Here is a 10,754-nt window from a genome sequence, read left to right as displayed (position 1 = left end):
CCCTACTTTGGTCCTCTCAGGAGCACCTTCGGTTCACCGGTTGACCTCACTGACCCTCACAGACAGAGCTCTGCTGCCTTCTGCAGTGACTGGCTAAAAGCTCCAGATGGGTGGCCATCGCTTCGTGTTCTGTTTTCTTTTTAACCAGTTCTATGGTTGGACAACTACTACAACATGGTTATACATGCAGGTTCCTCCCCAGTTTTTGTTGTTGTTATGAATATAGGCAGCAGAACGTGTGGCAATCCACCGATTGCTATATGTACAGTCTGTTGACCCCGACAACATTCCTCAAGTTTTGCAACCATCCTCACCCTATCTCCGGATTGTTCCTCTCCTGTGACCATAAGCTCTACTCCCTAGGTTTCCTATCTCAGTCTCTGTTTCTCATCACTTTAAACCACACTGGAATAGTGTCTTGCTAAATCTTGGGACTTGTATTAAGGTGGTGTTATTGGCTCCCTTAGGATGCTGAGAGGCAAGCCCAGAGCAGCAGGGAACCCAGCTCACCACCATGGGGGACGCGTCCCTCCCATCCCCCTCCTCCCCCTCCTCCTCCTTCTCCTCTCCCTCCTCTTCTTTTCCTTCCCCTTCCTTCTCCTGCTCTTCCCATTACTCCCCTCCCCTTTTCCTCCCCTTCCCCTCTTCCCATCATCTCCTCCTTCCTCCTCCTCCCCCACCCCTTGGACCCTGTGGTTGGCCTGTTTCCGGAGGGGGAGGGTCCTCCACTCCTTCCTGCTCTACTCTGCCATGTCTCAGCCCTGTGAAAGTGTCAGTGAGCCCGTCTGCAAAATGCACACGTGTCCAGGAAGCATTTGGGGGCCTGGCAGAGATGTGGGCCCACCTTGCAGACTCTCTTGGCCTCATTAATCCATTATAATCAGGGCATCAAAGTGGATTAGAAACACCACTCAACATGGGGCTCAAATCCTGGCTCTGCCACTCCCCAGCCTCCAGGCCTACAGCGTCCAGGAACCCCAGCTGAAACCACGTACTCAGATGAGAAGCTTGGGCACACGTGCACACGTAGGCACCCACACATGTACACACATGCACAGCACCACACCTGCACCTTCATGTGCATCTCCACACACATGCAACCCTATGGCATGCCCTTGCACATATATGCATGTGCACATAAGCACACACATGCCTTTGTGCACATACCTGTGTACACACACGCTTGTGCGCTCTCATGTCCAAGCTCTGTGGACACACAAACTCAAGCCCATGTCCTTGTACATAGGCACACACGCACACACACACACAGAGCTTGTACCTGCAGCATGCCAACAACTGCAGCCTGGGAGAACCAGGAGTGGGAGATGCCCACTCTCATGTTAGGACTATACATACCCTGGAGCGGCCTCGTCGAGATCCAAGAGAGATGCTGAGTTCTGGGAGGCATGATCCAAACATGGGACGAATTTTCCATGGATGCATCCTCTGGGTGTTCACGAGGGAAGAGGGATGGGAATATGGAGCAATGGGAATGGGCTGTGGACAGGACAAAGCAGGTGCTCGGGGGCCTGGGAGACCGCCTGGCTGGGGAGCTGTGGGCTGATCTGGGCATCACCTTCCAGAACCTCCAGCTGCTCCTCTGTGAAATGGGTTCACAGCAGCATTCCACCCAATGATGGTGAGGATGGAGGAGCACATGGTGACGACCTACGACCAAGTCAGGGAATCTATGTCCTGCGTCCAGTCCACATCCCCAGCTCCCCATGCACACACACACACCAGCTCCTTGCAGAGTGACTTGGGGAGATGTGGGGCTGCCCCTGCCCAAATGTGAGCTATTTCAATTCCCCAGGTGCCTACTGGGCCTCAGGGGCTGTGGAAGAAACCCCACCCCCCACCCTCTACCTCACCTGTGTAGGGCCCTGCAGGTATGGCATCTGTGGTACTAGGTAGACTCAGGTGGGGAGGCAGTTCCAAAGGAAGGCTGGAGAGGGAAGAGGGAGGGTGGGGAGGGGTGCTTGAGTCTCCTCATCCACAATCATTTTCTTCAAGTGTCATCAGAGGAGAGTGCTTGCTAAAAATGCATATCCCCAGGCCCTCCTACCCGTCAGCTCAATGGGGCCCAGGACACATCATATCTATCAAGTTCCCCAAAAGATCTCAATGTCCCTCAACTTGCAGAACTACCACCCAGAAGACTCTCCGAGTCCCTGGACTCTGGCCAGCGTCTCGTTTGACCCTCGCAGCGCTCCTTCAAGATGAGTGTTGGTCTCCCTGTGTTGCACATGAGAACACGGAGACCTGAGAGGTACAGTGAGAGAGCCAGGCTCACACAGCCGGGGCTGGCAGAGCCAGGTTTTGAATGTGGAACTTGTACTTCCAGAGCCCACATTGCCCCTGGGCCCAGGACAGAGTAGCACAAACAGGCCCTCATGCTGTGCAAGGATCTACATGAATGAAAGAATGCACCCAGCAGCCATATAAAAAGATTCCTTAAGAAGTGGTCTGCACCAGCCGTCATCAAGCCAACTCTTGTGGCCCCACACGTGTCAGAGCAGAAATGTGCTCTGTGGAGTTTTCAACAACCAATTTTTCAGAAGTAGCTGGCCAGGCCTTTCTTCCGAGGCACACTGGATGGACTTGAACCCCCAGCCTTTGGGTTAGCAGCTCAGTGCACTAACTGTTTGCACCACGTGAGCCTGTCTAAGAAAGGGTCCAATGAATGCAACCCCACCAGATTTCGTTTAAACCCCCCTCCTGGGTTACACAAAGCTAGGCAGAAGGGCAAATGGCTTAATAAAAATTGTCAAGGTCAAAAGTACGAGGACTTCCGGCTTCTCCACATCCCCTCTTGTTTCTATCTCCCTTCCTCCCTCCCTTGTCCATTTTCTCCTCCATTAATATATCTGTTCATCTCCTTCTATCTCTTCATTGCCTGTATTTATTATCATTTTAAAATAAAAGATTTCTGGGAAGAAAAAGCACTCCAGGGCAGGCAGGGAAGGGGTCAGCGGGTTTCAGCTGCGCCCCCCAGCGCCGGGCATAGAGGGCCTTCATCTCCACCCCAGCCTCAGGCTGTGGTTTTGGTCAGCACTGGACAGTTCCTCCCCGAGCGTCCGGCCCAGCTGCAGCCTCCTGCCCCACACCTCCCCGAGCGTGAGGGCTGACCCAGTGTACTCAGGACTAATATTTAAAATGCAGAATGGCTGTGGAGGGCCCCTGCTCCTCAGCCTTGTCGTGCAGTAAAAAGATATAAACAGAATAAATTACCTCTCCAGCTCGGATTATGAGAATACCCATCTCCTGACTGGAATTTTAAGTCCTGCCTCCCTCATAGTGCCGCACACACGGCTGATTTATGGAAACCCAAGCACCCCTCTGCATATTTCTTCTGCTCAGCCAAGTGACCGAGTTTACCCTTCCTATACCATTAGCGTTATTAACACCTGGGCAACCGATCATTGCAAATGGACCATTTCCGTGATCGACACAGACCTCTCCAGCCACTGCACCGGGGCCTCACCACCTCTGGCCTCCTCTCTCTTAATTTTCTGACAGGGTTCAGGATCCCCCTACCTCTCCGCCCCAGCACCTACCGAAGGGTTTGTGGGGGCATTGCTCATGCCAGCAGCTGCTCGCGGCTTTCTGGCAAGCACCAAAAGGTGAAACACTGATCGTATTTTTTGTTCTTCAGAGAATGTTAGGAGTACGGGACAACACCCCACTGACCCGGGAAAGGAACTGAGGCTCAGACAGGGCAAGTTTCCCAGAGAGTTTACAGCACAGGTGGGATCTGAAGTCAGATTTTCTAGCCTCTAGCTAAGGAACCCTGGTGGCACAGTGGTAAAACACTAGGCTGCTAACCTGAAAGAAAGCTTAGTGGTTCGAACCCACTAGCAGCTCCACAGCAGAAAGACGAGGCAGTCTGCTTCTGTAATGATTACAGCCTGGGAAAGCCCACGGGGCAGTTCTATTCTGTCCCATAGGGTCGCTATGAATTGGAATCAACTTGACAGGAGCGGGTTTGGCTTTGGCTTTTGAGCCCCTTGCTACTCAAAGTGTGTTCCGTGGACTGGGAACATCAGCATCACCAGGGAGCTGGTAGGACATGCAGGATCTCAGGCCCTGCCCTCAAACGTCAGATTCAGACACTGCGTGGTCCCCAGGGGACTCGGTGCACATTGGAGTTTTACAAGCATTGGTTTAGGCATCACACCCAAATCCTCAGGGACCTGTTTTTATTATTATTATTATTATTATTATTATTTAGTGGAGGACAAGTTTATGATGTAAATTCTCTCTGCTCAGATACAGCTGAGACCCCCAACTGTGTGGTCAAACCAACAAAGTGAAGATGAAGCAGCAAACCAAGGAGTGATGCCTTCTCTGGTGACTGTAGGATTCCATCCCTTCTTCCTCTGTGGTAATGCCTCACCCCATTGAAGGGCTCACACTGTACCCAGTGACTATATGAATGACTGAAAGCACCCCAGCTGCCATTAAAAACAACTCTTTAAGAAAGGGTCTAAACCAGCTGCCGTTGAGTCAACTCATGGAGACCCTGTGTGACAGGGCAGAACTGGCCGCACAGGGGTTTCAACGGCTGATGCTTCAGAAGTAGGTCTCTAAGACTTTCCTCCAAGGCACCTCTAGATGGACTTGAGCTGCCAGGTGGTGAGCAACTTGAGACCAGGGGCTGTGTGACCTGAGGGTGGGCACTTCACCTCTCCTAGCCTGTTTTGCCATCTAGAAGAAGGGGACAGTGAGATCTAACTTCAAGGGCTCAGTTAGGTTAGACTCACTGCCATTGGGTCAGTTTCAATTCGTGGCAGCCCCCAGTGGATTTCCAAGGCTGTAAAACTTAATGGAAGCAGACTGCCTCATCTGCCTCCTGAGGAGAAGCTGGTGGGTTCAAACCACCGACCTTTCAGTTAGCAGCCAAATGCCTTAAGCACTGAGCCACCAGAGCTCCTTCTAAGGACCATAGTAAAGGTTAAACGAGGTCCCTGGAGTAATAAATAGAGAGAAACAATACTAATAGAGCAATAACCCCATGTATCCAAGTAGAAAGGTGCCCCATAGGGTTTTCAGTGATTGATCCTTTGGAAGTTAATCACCAGGCCTTTCTTCCAAAGTGCCTAGGGGCACACTCAAACTGCCAGCCTTCCAGTTAGCAACCGAGGACGTTAACCATCACACCATGCAAGAACTCCAGTAGTAACACCACTGTCCATTTACTGGCTGCTGCAGTTGTTTTTATCATTTTATCCTCTTCTTTAAAGCCAAACCCATTGCCATGGACTTGATTCTGACTCATAGCAATCCTAGAGGACAGAGTAGAACTGCCTCATAGGGTGTCCAAGGCTATAAATCTTTATGGAAATAGACTGCCTCATCTTTCTCCTGCAGAGCAGCTAGTGGGTTAGAACCACTGACCTTTTCATTAGCAGTCAAATGCTCTAACCACTGCACCACCAGATCTCCTTTTTCTTCTTTATGGAAGTGCTTAAAACAATTTTTCTTGAACATTGTTTTAGAACTTCATAGCCTATTTGGACAGAAATGCAGTTTGTTACTTTTCAGAATATACTTTAAGGTGTCCCTGTTACCTATTGGGAAACTATGTTGTTGTTGTTATGTGCCGTCGAGTCAGCCCCGACTCATAGCGACCCCTCCTTGGGTTTCCGAGGCAGTATCACTACGGAAGTAGGATTGCCCAACCTTCCTTCCGAGGAGTGGCTGGTGGGTTTGAACTGCCAGCCATCTGGTTGGGAAACTATAAGGCAGGTAAAAATGGGGCTGACACATAGTAAGAGGTTAAGGGTCAATGAAGAATAACTTGACAGCCTGTTTAAAAATAAATGCATCCTAACATACTACACAGAAACATTGTTCTATATATCCTACTTTGGTGAATAATGACTAGGGCCTTAAAAGCTTGCAAGCAAGGGGACATCAAGCTCAATTGGCATAACATACTACACAAAACACTGTTCCACCTCCTACTTTGGTGAGTAGCGACTAGGATCTTAAAAGCTTGTAAGCTGCCATCTAGATGCAACAATGGGTCTCTCCTCCTCCAGAGCAAAAAAGAATGAAGAAAATCAAAGATTCATAGAAACAATTAGTCCTAGTGACTGGTACACTATGCGATCCACAGCCTATACAACTATGAGACCAGAAGAACTAGATGGTGCCCGGCTACCACTGTCAACCACTCGGAGGGGGATCTATGTAGGAGATCCTGGATAGAGAGGGAGAATAATGTGGAACAAAACTCAAAATCATTTGGGAAAAAAAAAGGGGGACCAGGTTTGCTGGTCTGATAGAACCTCATGGAACCCCTGAGACTATGGCCCCTACCTAGCTGCCCTTCAGGTCTGGAATTGAACCCACACCTGTGGCTACCAGTCAAAAAAAAGACAGGCATGAGGTGAACATTTACCTGAGGTAGATACATTCCTTGGAGAGAACAATCATGGGAGAAAGAACAGCTGTTTATGCACAGGGAGACAGCTTAAGGGGCAGGAGGGCATGGAGGGATGGACACAGGGAAGAGGTGACTGTCGGGAGGAAGTGGGAAGGGAGCTGTTGCATTGGGATAAATTGTAGTTAATGTCATGAGACAAAGTGCATGTGAACTGTTGTATGGAGGGTGGGTTTGTTCTGTAAACTTTCACCCCAGTCACAATTTAAAAAAAAAAAAAGAGCAGCCATCTAGATCCAACAATTGGTCTCTCCTCATCCAGAGCAAAGAAGAATGAAGAAAATAAAAAACACATGGACACATTTAGTCCAAGGGACTAGTGGACCATGAAAACCTCCTTCTTTATGACCATGAGACCAGAAGAACTAGATGGTGCCCCGCTACCACTGTAAACCACTCTGAAAGGGATCAGTGCAGGGGATGTGGAACAAAACTCAAGATCATTAAAAAGACCATGTTTACCACTCTGATAGACGCTTATGAGACCCCCAAGAGTGACCATTTAGGCCCCTCTAAAAAATTTTTTTAAGTTGTGATTTGGGTGAAAGTTTACAGAGCAAATTCATTTTCCATACAGCAGCTCACATACTCTTTGTCTCATGACGTTGAGTACAATTTACCCCAATGCAACAGCTCCCCTCCCACTTCCTCCCCATAGTTACCTCTTCCCTGACCAAATCACAATAAAAATTTTAAAACTAAGTAAACAAGGCAATGCATCACCAACGGATGAATGACAAAACGTAATCTATCCATAGCTCTGGTAGCATAGTGGCTAAGACACTTGCCTGCTCACCAGAAGGCTGGCGGTTCAAACCCACCAGCCACTCCTCGGAAGGAAGGTTGGGCAATCCTACTTCCGTAGTGATACTGCCTCGGAAACCCAAGGAGGGGTCGCTATGAGTCGGGTCCAACTCGATGGCACACAACAACAACAACAACAACAACAGAGGTGATGACGGCACAAAACTCTGAATGTGCTAAATGCCACCGGACCATCCACTTTAAAACAGCTAATTATAAAATACAAGCAGAGGACATGAACAGACAGACGCTTCACCAACAAAGACATTCAGGCAGCCAGCAAACACATGGAGAAAGACTTGCGATTAGCCATTAGAGAGATGCAAATCAAAACAACAGTGAGATACCATCTCACCCCACCAACAACAGCAAAGTTCATAAAACCAGAAAAGAGCAAATGCTGGGGAGGGTGTGGCTAGAGTGGAACCCTATACACTGGTAGCAGGGCTGTAAAATGGTGTAACCAGGGTGGGAAATGGTACTGCATTTCTTTTCTTTTTTAAATTTTTATTGCCATTTGGGTGAAAGTTTATAGAGCAAATTCATTTTCCAGACAGCAATTCACACACACTTTGTCTCATGACGTTGACTGCAATTTCCCACAGTGCAACAGCTCTCTTCCCACTTCCTCCCCATAGTTACCTCTTCCCTGTGTCCTTTCCTCCATGCACTCCTGCCCCCCGAGCTGTCTCCCTGTGCATACACAGCCCTTCTGTTCTCTCATGATTGATCTCTCCAAGGAGTGTATCTACCTAATGTAAACGTTCAGCTCATATGCCTGTCTTTTGTTGGGCTAAAAGGGTATGGCACTTCTTTGAAAAGCTAGAAATAAAATACCATCTGATCCAGCAATTCCACTACTAGGTATATACCCTAGAGATACAAGAGCCATGACATAAACAGATACATGCACACCCAAGTTCACTGCAGCACTGCTCACAATAGCAAAGAGATGGAAACAACCTTAGTGCCCACCAACAGATGGATAAACTGTGGTACGTGCACACAGTGGAATACTATGCAACTCTGAAGAGGAGTGGAGAATCTGTGGAGCACCTCATCACATGGAGGAAGCTGCAGCCCATTAGGCTGAGTGAGAGAAATTGATCACAAAAGGATAAATATTGCATGGGACCACTATTTAAAAAGTCAAGCAAAAGTTTACACACAGAAAGAAACATTTGATGGCTACTAGGGCTGGGGTTGGGGGTAAATCACTAACTACAAGGGAGATGTGGCCCTTCGGCTTCCTTCAAACCTGGAACTGAACCCAGCGCAGGGAGCAAACCCCAGACAGGTCTATAAAGTGGGCACCACCAAGGAGGAACACGCTCCAAGGAACAGTCAGCCACGGGAGACCCGAAGGGCAGCATTTGCCGAAAAGCAAAGCTCAGAAGGCAGGAAGGGGCAGGAAAGAAGGGCGAGTGGTGACAGGGAGCCCAGCGGGGAAAGGGGAAAAGTGCTGTTACCTGGAGGGAACTACAACCAATGTCAGGAAACAAAATGTTTACAAATGGTTGAATGGAAGACTAATATGCTCTGTAAACTTTCATCCAAAGCACAGTAAAACAAATAAAGTGGCTGACTGTACGGTAAGTACCTTACTAAAAAAAAAAAAAAAAAAACCAGGGAAATAAATCAAAGGGCTGGACTAATATGCTCTGTAAACTTTCATCCAAAGCACAGTAAAACAAATAAAGTGGCTGACTGTACGGTAAGTACCTTACTAAAAAAAAAAAAAAAAAATACCCAGGGAAATAAATCAAAGGGCTGCAGTTTTATTCTAACCAAGGATTTACAGAGCACCCAGGCCCGGCTAAAGGAGAAATGGCTGCCGCTTCCCAGAGTCTTGGGAGCTCATGGCAACGCCATCATGGATGTTCAGCCTCAGCTCTGCCTGGCAGGTGGGAAAGAGTTTGCCTCGTTTGTGCTTTTGGGGCCCCGGACCTCAACACCAGCACTGCTGCGTGGTGCTGCCAGGCCACTGTTGAACTCCGGCAGACTGCCCCAAGTGGGGGACGGGCACCCCTGCGGGAACCAGGATCGTATCAGAGGCACGGCCTCCTGCACCTTGGAATTACATGAGGCAGTTCCTCTCGTCAGTTCTCTGCCGGCCCATCTGACTGCTTGGTGCTAGCCTGGCTTCAACACCCCTCTGGCAGTGGTGGTGGTGGTGGTGGGACCGTCACTGACTCCTGATGACCTCGTGTACACCCAAAGGAAACACTGCCCAATCCCGCATTATCCTCTTGGTGCCCGGAATGTTCCAGTCCATACTGTGGCTACTGTGATGACCCCTCTCACCGAGGTTCTCCCTCACCCTGGCTGGCCCTCTCCTTCGCCAAACATGACGTCCTCCTCCAGGGACCGACCCCTCCCGATGGCATGTTGAGGCAAGCAGGTCGTGCGGTGTTCTATGATGACCCACAACATTCTCACTGATTGTGGAAGCAGATCCCCACACCTTTCTCCGTCGCCTTAGTCAGAAAGTTCTGCTGGAATCTGTGATCCTGCTGGTATCAAGCCCACACAGCATGACAAGCTGGTACAGACGGTAGAGACAAACGCCCCCGGAACCTTTGCATATTATCCAGGAGCTCTGCAGGCTCTGGCTTGGAGACCTGGCCCAGCAGGAGCTCACTGCAACGCAGACATTGTTTTGATTTTCACTCTATCGATTTCTACACATACTTGATAATTCTGGGAGTGATGCTGTCTTTTCTCCATTTATAGTGGTAATAATGTTTTCTTTCTAAATAACATCTGAGCTTTAAGGGAAAATATGAATTAACCTTGTTGCCATCATCTATTCTGACTCACAGCGCCGCTAGAGGACAGAGTGGGACTGCTCCACAGGCTTTCCCAGGCTGTCATCTTTAGGAAGCAAAGCCCAAACCAAACCCACTGCTATGGAATCAATTCTGACTCACAGCGCCCCTAGTGGACAGAGAACAGCCACATAGGGTTTCCTAGGCTGTGCTCTTTATGGAAGTGGACTGCCACAACATTCTCCCACAGAGCAGCTGGTGGGTTTGAACCACCAACCCTGCAGTTAGCAGCCGGGCACTTTAACCACTGTGCCACCAGGGATCCTTAAATATGAATTCCGAAACCAAAAACCAAACCCACTGCCAATGAGAGAATTCCAACTCTGGGGCCCTATAGGGCAGAGCAGAACTTCCCCACAGGGTTTCCAAGGCTGTACATCTTTAGGGGATTAGACCGCTTCATCTTTCTTCCACAGAGCAGCTGGTGGATTTGAACCCCCAACAGAAGGTTAGCAGCTGAACACTTTAACCACCCCGCCACCAGAGCTCCAAATATGAACAAGAATAAAGATAACGGACTGATCTGGCCAAACCCTTGGTGATGTGGAATGAAGACATTAGGAGAATGGGCATTTGGCAGGCACTGATTCCTACTTCCCACTGAGGTCCCAGGAAACCTCGTGGGTTTCCTGCTGTGGACTCGCTCTGCTGTAGTGGCTGCTGTGTGGCAGTGG

This window comes from Orycteropus afer, unplaced genomic scaffold (assembly GCF_000298275.1).
Source record: "Orycteropus afer afer isolate SDZICR_OR568_19922 unplaced genomic scaffold, OryAfe1.0 scaffold00048, whole genome shotgun sequence".
NCBI lineage: Eukaryota > Metazoa > Chordata > Mammalia > Tubulidentata > Orycteropodidae > Orycteropus > Orycteropus afer.
This window is presented reverse-complemented; position numbering follows the sequence as displayed.